Below are 10,742 nucleotides of genomic sequence, written 5' to 3'. Positions count from 1 at the left end.
GGCAGGTTTGAATTATTTAAATTTAATTTACAAGAAATGCATGAAGTATTTTAATGGTTTTATACAAAGTACATGCATATATATATATATATATACATACATATTAGTATTGGAATATACTTATTGTGATAACTACCCAAGTGAATCTGTTAATAAGTATATCTATTATTTTCAGTTTACTGGATAGTCTTTTAAGTGTAACACCTACGCTAATACTTTTACTAAATAATTTGGAATTTGCGAACAAGGTGGAAATGATTGTCAAGAGATTAAAGAAAGCTGCTGTAGGGCTTTTTATTTAAAATAGGTACAAAAAAGAATATTCTTTCAGAGTTTCTAATGACTGTAAATATTCTTTCAGAGTTTCTAATGACTTTTAGCTAAAGAAAGCTGACAGTCCTGTAGTTCTTGATGAGAAAGCTATCTGTAACTTTTTTCACTAAGGAACAACAACAAAAGCCCACCTTGAGTATTGTCATTATATTTTTATATTTATAAGCAAAAATGAAATTATTTAAATGGTAGATTCTTCATATATTTTGGGTAACGATAAGAATAAATGTTGGTTAAAGTGCTGCAAATAACAATTAGTTGTTTATGTAAATATTGCAGTATTAATATCAGAGTATTTTAGTGGTTAACTATAATAACACAAAGAAATAAGACTATAGTTTTGTTTATTTGAAGTATGGTACAGATTGCCACGCCGGATCCCAGTTGTCACAGCACAAGGTATTCTTTTATAAAGCTGCTGCTGAATCTTCTGAAATGATTAGTAAGAATTGAAAAGTAACTTTCCACAGCCATAATACCTGAAATCCTGGTCCTCGTCCTACAGATCCCTGCATTCAGAAGCGTGTTAGAAAACCTTTTGAGAATGATAGCTTCTAGAAAAGGGCGAATATGTTCGTTGCCCTGCAAAACTATCAGTGAGTTGAGATTCAGACAAAGGTAAAGGTTAAGGAGAACTTCTAGTAGTATAGTATCATTAAAAAATTAAAACAGTAGGGACATCTGTACCACGTTTATGGGTTGATATTTACACTTGTCATTAATTTTCACCTTTTTATTATTGCTGTAAGTGTGAACATATTTATGATATCAAATAAATTTTTATTTAGGCAAAAATTAAAATTTTCCTCCAAGGCAAGGTGTATCTGACAAATCAGAAATAAACCCTCTACTTTCTGCCTCCTTGTTACTTTGTCTTGTCAGCTATGAATAGAAGAACTTCCATGTTTTCAGTTGTTGATAAATCAAGTAAAGCAAAATTCTTCCTTAGTGGTTGACTTTGTCCTTGTATTTAGAATCTCTAAATGAAAAGACTCCGGTATTTTGAAGAGTGTAAAAGTTACGTGTGTGACAGGGACTTTGAATCAATGCTAAAGAAAAAATACTTTTATTTTTGTCCCCCACCCCAACCCAAGAAAAAATACTTTTAAAATGTTTGCTGTTTTGTGTTTTGGTCATGATATAATGTTCTGTGGAGAGTTAATTTGTATAATATTGGATGGCCTAGTATTTACATGGTGTTGTAACCTAAGGAAAAATAAATTAATGCAGAATAGATAAATTTTAAAATTAAATTATTTTTAAAAGTTTTTCTGGTAAAAATTTGAAGCACAACAAGTTTTGGATTAAAATGAAGATGCAAGCAGAAAAGATCTAATTTTACATTTTTACAAATTAAAATACAAAAGGTGTATGTAAATAAACCTTAGTAATTTAAATTGTTCATACTTGTAGTTCTTATCTTTAACATGTTTCTGCTACTCAGAGAGCTTAAGATGTTTTCCTCGTATGCACAGTATACTCTACAGTCCATAATTTAGGAATTAAAAAATGTTATTAATCACAACACAAACTCAAATCTATATTCATAAAATGTTCACATAAACCTGATGTCCTAAAGATCATAAAATGTCTTAATGTAATGAATATCATGTTTCATGCGATTTAGACATGGGAAATATCATGAAAAGATTATTTTTATATATGTAAAATCCACACAGATAGCCAAACGTTATTTATTACAAATGTAAAAGATGAATAATGTTTTTATATTATTATCTTAAAGTCACATAACATTAATGCATTTGCAAAACATATGTTAATTTTCAGGTGCATCAATTCTTGGTTTACTGGTTCACGATAATTTTAGTAGAACTAACATTTCATTGTACCTTTCATTTAAGTGTGAAGTTAGCAAGTGAGGTCAATCCTTACCACAACTCCGATGAAGATCTAATCTCTTTTTGTTCAAGTTTTATATACAATCTCCACCTTTAAGTAAAATAGTTCAGCTCTACTGGGCAGATGTTTGCTGTCTTATGACTGGGAGCAATCCAGAGAAGAGGACCGAGGCTTGTTTTAGGGGGTGCCATGAGCTTAGCGCTCACGTTATCTGAGAATTGTGCTTCAGCTGGAAAATTTAACATACCAAGTTTGGTGGCTTTTATATTTAGCTAAGAGCAAAGGGAAACGTGAATTACTTAGAAGAAATTATCGCATATTTCATTTAAATATATAGTAAAGTTTTTAGATTGTGTAATTAACACAAGATTTGAAAAGGCTATATAATTTATTTTGAAAATTTTAAATGTTGAAGAAAGCAAAGTATAAATTGTTTTCAGTCTTGTAAAAATGTTATTAAAATAAGCTTTTAGGGATTTTTCTTATTTTATTTTCATCCTTTTTAAAATCACACATTCCAGGGTATATTTTATCACTTAAATTTATGTGTGGAAGTTAAGCATTTGGTTTAGGAATAGATATAAATTACATCTATACAACATTACGCTTTTTTATTTTCCAAATGGATATATCTCAATGCTTTCTAGGTGAGATTTTAGTTTTTTTCAGATTAAGAATCATTGGTATTAGTACCTACTTTTGGTGGGACAGTGTAACACATTCTTTAAATCCTTGTTCCTTTTAAAATAATACTCTTTTCAGAATAGGAAGCTTTGTCAGCAAACTGCCACCTTTTGATGAAAGATCACGCATTCTCCCTTAAATCAGTGGTCCCAGAGTATGCTGCACAATAGCTTGGCCACGTAGCTTTAGAATAATTGGCCATGACTTAGTGTCCTTTAAACAAATAGTTGATTCCTTTTCTAATCTAATGTTTATGTATTTTAGGGATTAGAATATTCAATCCCAACTCAGAGGTTAATATTTTGATACAAGATTATAAATTAGAAAAGTTTTAGAGGATCCATTTTCAACCATGCCAGGTGATTGGTGCTTTGGTTCTTGTGAGGGACTCCATCCGTGAATAATCACCTTGGTTTACCAAGGTGTTCAGTGAAGTCTGTGAGATCTGTAACCTCATGGAGGACTCCCATAGGACTTACCCCTTGTTGGTAGCAGTCAACCCAACTTGTGTGAGAAAGAATATGGACCTGTGTGTATAAAATAAACCAGGTAAATTTATCTGCATGTGTATGTAAAATAATGCGCACATGGTATTATTATGTTTTGGTCATGGGCTTAAGAAAAACGCAAAGATACATTGTGTCATGCAACTATATTCCTATTTAGAATGAACAACTTATTTTTAAATTAATTTTATTGAGAAACAAATAGCAATGATACAGTTTCAAAATAGGTTAGTAGGACAGTTACAATAATTAATACATTGCGTATTGTTGTCTTCAGTAGTAGTTATTCATCGTACAAGATGCAGACATGATATCCTGTCCAAACTCTACTGGTACAAATCTTTCTTCTCATTGAATTAAGAGAAAGTAGCTGTATATCTCTCCTATTTTGTATATACAGATACAAAATGGTTCTTCACTTATATCCCCTTTTTTGGTTAACTTTGCCAGAGATGGGTATTCCATTGCCATTTAAATATTGTACGTGCGTGAATTCAGCAAAATAATCCAATATAGTCTGGTAGTCCATAATAGTAGTGGGTTATCTGTAGGACTAGAATGAATAACTTGAAATGTATAGGAGTTTGATAAAAATATATTTTCCTCTAAGGAGCTCTTTATAGGTCAGACAAGTAAATTTCAAATTAAGGGGTCAGATTATATCAGTTTTTCTTTAGTCCAATAGAAGGTAATTCAAAATTTTAAATATCAAATATTGTCTGACATTTTAATTACAAAACACAAGTGATGACACATAAAAAAGTAAAACTTATTAAAGACGATACATTAGGTTTAACAAATTATTTCTAAAGTTACTAGCTTTTAAAAGTTATTATTTCTAAAGTTACTAGCTTTTAAAAGTTTCAGAAGAGTAGCAAAATTTTTATAAAATGGCATAGTGAAAAAGATAAAATAGCATAGTGGGGTAGGGCAATTTTAGTAATTGCAGTGTTTCTATACTTATTCATTGAAGCGTATTATTACTAACTTCAAAAAGGTAGCTGTAATTATCATATTCCTATTCCAAGTTATCATATGTGTGTGTCATAGATTCTTATATATGTTCATACATGAATCTAAAAGTTGTTTTAGGGGTCAGGGAGATGGCTCAGCAGAATAAGTACTTGCCTGGCAAGCGCAAGGGCCTGAGTTCAATCCCCGGTTCCGCAAAAAAAAAAAAAAAAAGTTGTTTTACTGCATGCAGTGCCAGCCCCACCCCCAGAGCGCACTGAGCCTGCGACTGAGTCTGGGTATAGTGGTGCACACCTGTATTCCCAGCACTGGGGAGGCTGAAAACAGGAGGATCACTGCAAGTCTGAGCTGTGTAGTGAGACCCTGTGCCAAATATATAAATAAAAAAAGTTGTTTTCTATTCTCAGATAGTAAATTGAAAGAATATCAGTGGGTAGAACATATAGAAAAATACATGTATATTGGAGATTGAACCCAGGGACTTGTGCATACTAGGCAAGTACTGTCCCAATGACCTCTGTCCTCAACCCTTTATTTTTGAGACAGAATCTTGTTAAGTTGACCAGGCTGGCCTGGAACTTGGCATTCTCTTGCCTCTGCCTCCCAGGTAGCTGGGGTTAAATGCATGCACCATTGCACTTGTCTAAATATTAATGAAACTTTTAAGAGATTTTTATGATCACCTTAATTTGTTAATTGATTATTCAAAGCTTCCTATAGGATTCTAGACTTTTATGGCTGGTATTATTATGGTGTTAAAATAATATCGAGACTACTTATGAGAAACCAAAATTTCAGTTACGTTTTAAGGTTTTTATAAGAAAATAAATAAGATCTTCAAAAATTTGGTAAACAAGGACCTCTCCAATTATTGCTAGTAAAATATAGGTGTGATGCATATCTGAAATAATTGTCTGATTGTGAGACGTTATGCAGCAAATTTGCTCTTTCTAATTTTTTGAATGTGTTTTAATTTAGTGTTTGGAGTAATACAGATTAAGGATTTTGGAGAGAGGGTTTTTCTTCTAGCTTTCATCAGCTCTGGGGCTGAACCCTTACAATCCCTTTCTTCATTATTCTAAGCCACTATGAGATTCTAATCTTTGCTGTCCCCACAGCTGTTTGAAAATTTTTTTGCAAATGTAATTTCAAGTACATGTGCTCTATGCAACTCACTTTCTATACATGTTTCTAAAAGGAAGTTAAAAGAGAGAAGAACTAGGTTGTGTGTACATCTATAGATGAATATATTAGCTATAAAATCATTATGTCCGTGGTTATTTAGAAAGAATTGCAAATACTAAAACAGTAATTTTAGCTTAATTGATACTAAGCAAAAAAAACAAATGCAGAACATTTAACAATTTTTCCAGAGCAAGTGCATTTTCTGGAGTTAGATACTGCAGAGTAAGCACCACACTTCTCTAGGCATTTTTCCAAAATGATGACCATAACCATAGTTTAAACTAAACAGGTACCCACCCCAGTTGAAAAAAAAAAAAAAAAGCAGTGAACTCTGATACGTTAGAGAAACTTATTATTTTGATTTACCAAATTGAAAAACAATTGAAGTCACAGGGATGGCTAACAAATATATGATAGTTTTACCTTGTAGAAATTAAAGAAAATGCTTATGGAGAGAAAGAGCAAAACAGTAAACTTGCCATATATAAGCTCTAATAAATGTTAAAATTGTCAAGGACATTCTACTATATTTACTTATGATCAGTCTTGTATGATACCAAAATTTTCTACTTCTTTGTATAGTAGGGCTCAGGAAACAGACAGGGATCCTGTCTTTTCTTCTTTTTTGTTTCTGGCAGTTCTGATGATCAGACCCAGAACTTCATGCATGCTAGGCAACGTGTTCTCCCAGTATATCCCTCACCCAAGAGCTTTTCTGATGATAGAAATGTGTACACAATAATTGAGCTCAGTACTTACTATTTTTAGTTGTCAGTGATGATGACTGTAAACAGTTATTTTTGTTGTCTTTATTTGATATTGTAAAGAATGTCTTTTTATCTACTGAAAATTATTTGGAGCAAAAATGTGAAGGATGGAATAAGTCAGGCCCCTTTTAGAGAAAATAGACCCATATGTAGTACATTATTTTTCTCATACTTCTTATGAAAGCATATTGATTGCGGAAAATGACACTCAAAATGTAAGACCAAAATATGAAAATGATTGTTTCAAGGAAGGTTTTCAGACTTTTTAATGGGAGAAAAATGTGCTATTTACCAGCGAAAACTTGATTTTTTTCTCTTTTATATTTAATCTATTAGAAATTATTAATGAACCACTGCCAGCAAACCAATAAAAATTGAGGTTATCTACATCTAGTAAAGCTTTGATTTAAGTGCATATTTTTATTGTTAATGTGCCCCTTATTCACCTAACTGTTTTTTTCTCCTGGTTCCTTCAAATCATTTCCACATGTGTAGTCAGTGCGCCTATGTCCAGCTGACCGTGTCCTGGGGAAGATTAGAAGAAATAAAACCCGGTTTCTACACTTGATCATAGCCAAAATACTGAAGAGCAATGCAAACATTCTGACTCTTAGAGAGTTTTCACTTCTGAATAGAGCATGATATAAAAAGATCATTGACAGAAATGGAGATTATTAAGAAAACCAAGAGAGATAGTGGGAGAACTACTCTTTTGGTCAAATTGTACTCTAGTGGCTCATGGAGCTCTGCAGTGTGGAGGAGCTGATGAGAGGTTACCAACACTCATGCCTCTAGCTTGTATTCTTCATACAGCTTACAGACATTAGCAGTGCCTTGAAACTCTGTGGGGCAATGGAAAGGTCTGAAGCACCATCTACTAAAAAACAAGAAGGGTGCCATGGGGCTCATCAAGTGCTCAACAGATAGCTCCATACCACCCAGGATTTAGATGCCCAGCAAAGTAGGGCATTGAAAGCCAGTGACCTGGGAAGAGACACTGACCATTTGCTTCTTTCCCTGTGGGCAAAATGTTTGTTGCACAGTTGCCCACAAAAACATCATAAAGGCAGAGACCCTTCTGCCCTATTCTCAGTACAGCCTCAGCTGCAAGCACAATGCCTGGCCCTGAGGAGTCTATCTGTAAATAATTGATGCAGGAGTGAAATCTTCCCTCACTCCACATCAATGTCAAGTGTCCTCACTAGAGAATAGCTCCTCTCCACAAAGGGTTTGTGGCCTCTGGACTTGGCCTGTGCTAGGGACTGCTCAACTTCTCAAACCCCATGGTTTGTGATAAATGTATAACACCAAGAAAGCATTTAGAGAACAAAAATGTGGCTGTAATGTACAGACCTCTGGAAAAAGACAGGAGTTTGATCAGAAGAGGTAAGGGGGTTCAGCAATATATGAATAGCCATCCTAAATTTATACACAGATAATAGTGACATTGCCAGATAACAATGAGGACTCAAATAGGCCGAGTTATTTGGGTATTGCATTTTTCCCTTCTACAAAGATAAGTTCTCTCATTTTTCTTAAAAACACGCAGTTCTCTTTGTGTCTCTTTTGTCCAGTTTTGAAAGAAACATGGTTTCAGAGGAATTATTTTTTACTATTAACACGAAACAGTGGCAAAATTGATAGTAAATGCAGTTGACACAGGCTCAGAGTCAGAGAGACAAGGGAGTGCTGGGGACCGTGATCTGAAGGGCATGTGCTCATCCAGAAGGAGCTGCCACGTCGCACCTCCAGGACTAGTGACTGTCGTGCGAGGGTGAAGCCTACTGTTGCCAGATTGTGAGGTTTTTTTTTTTTTTTAAAGAAATGCCAGAATATGAATTATGTGAAATCTCTAGATTTTTAAATGTTGGCTCATTGAAAAAAAACACAACACACAACACACACAGATAAAACAAAACACGCCTGCAGGCTGGGCTTGGCAGTTGGGCCACCAGTTTGCAACCTGTGACAGAGATGCTGGGATCTGCATTATGTATTTGGGAGGCTGTGGATGAGCAGTAGGACTGGAACAGAGGATCCCCTGTGGAGAAATCTGTGATGAGTTTGGAGCGAGAGTTTGGGTCCAGATTGTGGATTATCTTAAATGTCATCCTCTTCTACCCATTTTGGAGAAGAAAATGTTTTCAGTTTGCAGTACACTTCTTCCTGCTTTAAAACAGAAACCCGGGCTGCCAGCAAGCCTTCTGTAAGCATTGTTCATGCCAAGGGAGTGAAGGGTTAAGTGACAGTAACACTCAGGGCCTATCCTTTGCCCTTTTCTCCAACCACTTCAGATCCCTCCCTTCTTATCTAAATCTTTGCTGCCCCGAATACACTGAGTACAGGGCTCCACACCCTTAGCTTACCTATCCTTCTGAGGGAACTCCCAATGGCAAGATATGACTAAAATATTTTTTCACTAACATTAGAACATTGCCTGGATCCAAATGCTAAATTCTCTTAAGAAAGAAAATCCAATGTTAAACCTGACATCTTGGATTAGATCATAACCTTTATAATAATTGAATAAAAAGATCAAATTTCCTTGACTCATTGCTTTTCATTTCTTTGGTTTCTGAGTTGGACTCTGGGACTAGAGAAGTCCTGGGGTTTCATTTATTTCATTTACCTGCTGTGTGACTTCATCTTTAAGCTTCATCCTTATCTGAACAGTGAGACTGGTGAAAGTGTCTCACTGGCTTTGCTGCTATCAGGAGCCTAGCATTGTGTCTTACACATGGTAGACACTATGGTGATGTCCATGGCAAGTGATAGCTATGATCGTGGTAGTTGTTGTCAGTAGCATCTTAAAGCAAACACTGGGGTTATATGGAGTTTGGAGCCAAATCTGGGGACTAAGATTCAGGTCCCAATCATAGCAAAGGGTAACTTTAACCTTCATAAACTCAGGATGCTAATATACCACCTTGTGGGAGGATGGAATGAATGAGAGTGTGGGAAGGTGTATAGAATGACATGATGTGTGTGAGTGTATGATGAGCGTGTGTATGTGTGTACATGCACACTGGGGTGGTGACCTAGACACACAGTCAGATTGCTTGTAGTATTTGCCTTCTATGATAGGTAAGAACAACTGCAAAGTAGTCACAGAGCGGCAGCTGTTTACTGTGAGCATCTACCTGAATAATGCTTACAATTGATGCACAATTCTTAAAAGCACTGACTCCTTCATCCAGTACCTAGTGACAGTGGCCAACTCCAGGTGAGCAGGAATGGAGACACATGGCTCCTACCTGACCTGTAGATAGATAGAAACGTGTCTGCACATGGCATCTCACCCAGAGAGAGAGCACAGGAGTAGCGTACATTCCTGACCTCCAGAGGATGGTCACAAGTCACTTAGAGAAAAAGGTAAGACTTGTGATGCTCTTCAGATATGTATATAAAAAGATAAAATTGTTTTTCACATCCCAATGGTATAAAATGTACCACTAAAATTTACTTAGACATACCCTAGTGTTGTCACATAATGGGGTAGTTTATGGGAAAAATCTGTCTTGAGGCTATTGGCATTTTAAATGTTACAGGATTTTTTTCCCGTGTCTCTTAAGGTTTTTTGGGTATTTTTTTGTTTTTTGGTGGTACCAGGATCAAACTCAGGACCTTGTGCTTGCCAGGCAAGCACTTATTCCACTGAGCCATCTCCCTGGTGAAGCTATTGGCATTTTAAATGTATTCTAGTTTTTAGGGGAGATTTTTGTTTTATTTTGTCTTTTTGAGGTAAGGTTTCCACTATGAAGTTTAGTTTGGCCTTGTACTCACTTTGTAGCCCAGGCTGATCCTCCTGCCTCAGCCTCCTGGGTGCTGAGATTACAGGTATGCACCATCCTGCCCAGCTGATTCATTTTTTTAAAATGAAAATGAATAGTTAAATTTTTTTCACATTACTGTTAATATATATATGTGTATATTATCATGATATATAATAGATATAGTACTTAAAATTGATAATATATTCAAAATACATTGGCTTATTGAGTAGAAATGATTGAAACAAACTTGAATATAGTAGAAAAGATTTCTATTTCATTAACGGAATTACTCAGTACTTGAATGTATCCCTTCTATTTCTTTTAAATGTATAGTGCACACACATACTCATAGCAGATAGTGTAACTCCCTGGATTATTTTTAATGTTTGCTGAAAAGAAAATTTTATACATTTCTCAGTGAAATGTTAGTTGGCTCCGGTGAAAGGTGGTCCCTTGTGTCATTCAGCTGTAATGTACTCAGTAAGTTATTTATTAATCATTTGAGTCCAGCCATGGGCTTAGTTTTGCTAAAGAGGGGTGGAAAAATAATATGTTAGAAGTTCAAAATGTGTCCTCGGGGCCGGGGAGATGGCTCAGTAGAATAAGCACTTGCCTGGCAAGCCCAAGTGTCTGAGTTCAATCCCCAGTTCCACCAAAAAAAA

At 35.2% G+C, this 10,742-nt stretch overlaps 1 protein-coding gene across 1 annotated transcript in view; it reads left to right on the top strand.

Moving 5' to 3' along the window:
• LOC101580163 (teneurin-3-like) overlaps positions 1-10,742 on the top strand; it is a 226,837-nt gene that overhangs the window by 339 nt on the left and 215,756 nt on the right. The gene's annotated exons all lie outside the window — the stretch shown is intronic.

Source organism: Octodon degus, unplaced genomic scaffold (assembly GCF_000260255.1).
Source record: "Octodon degus isolate 3935 unplaced genomic scaffold, OctDeg1.0 scaffold00157, whole genome shotgun sequence".
NCBI lineage: Eukaryota > Metazoa > Chordata > Mammalia > Rodentia > Octodontidae > Octodon > Octodon degus.
This window is presented reverse-complemented; position numbering and strand designations above follow the sequence as displayed.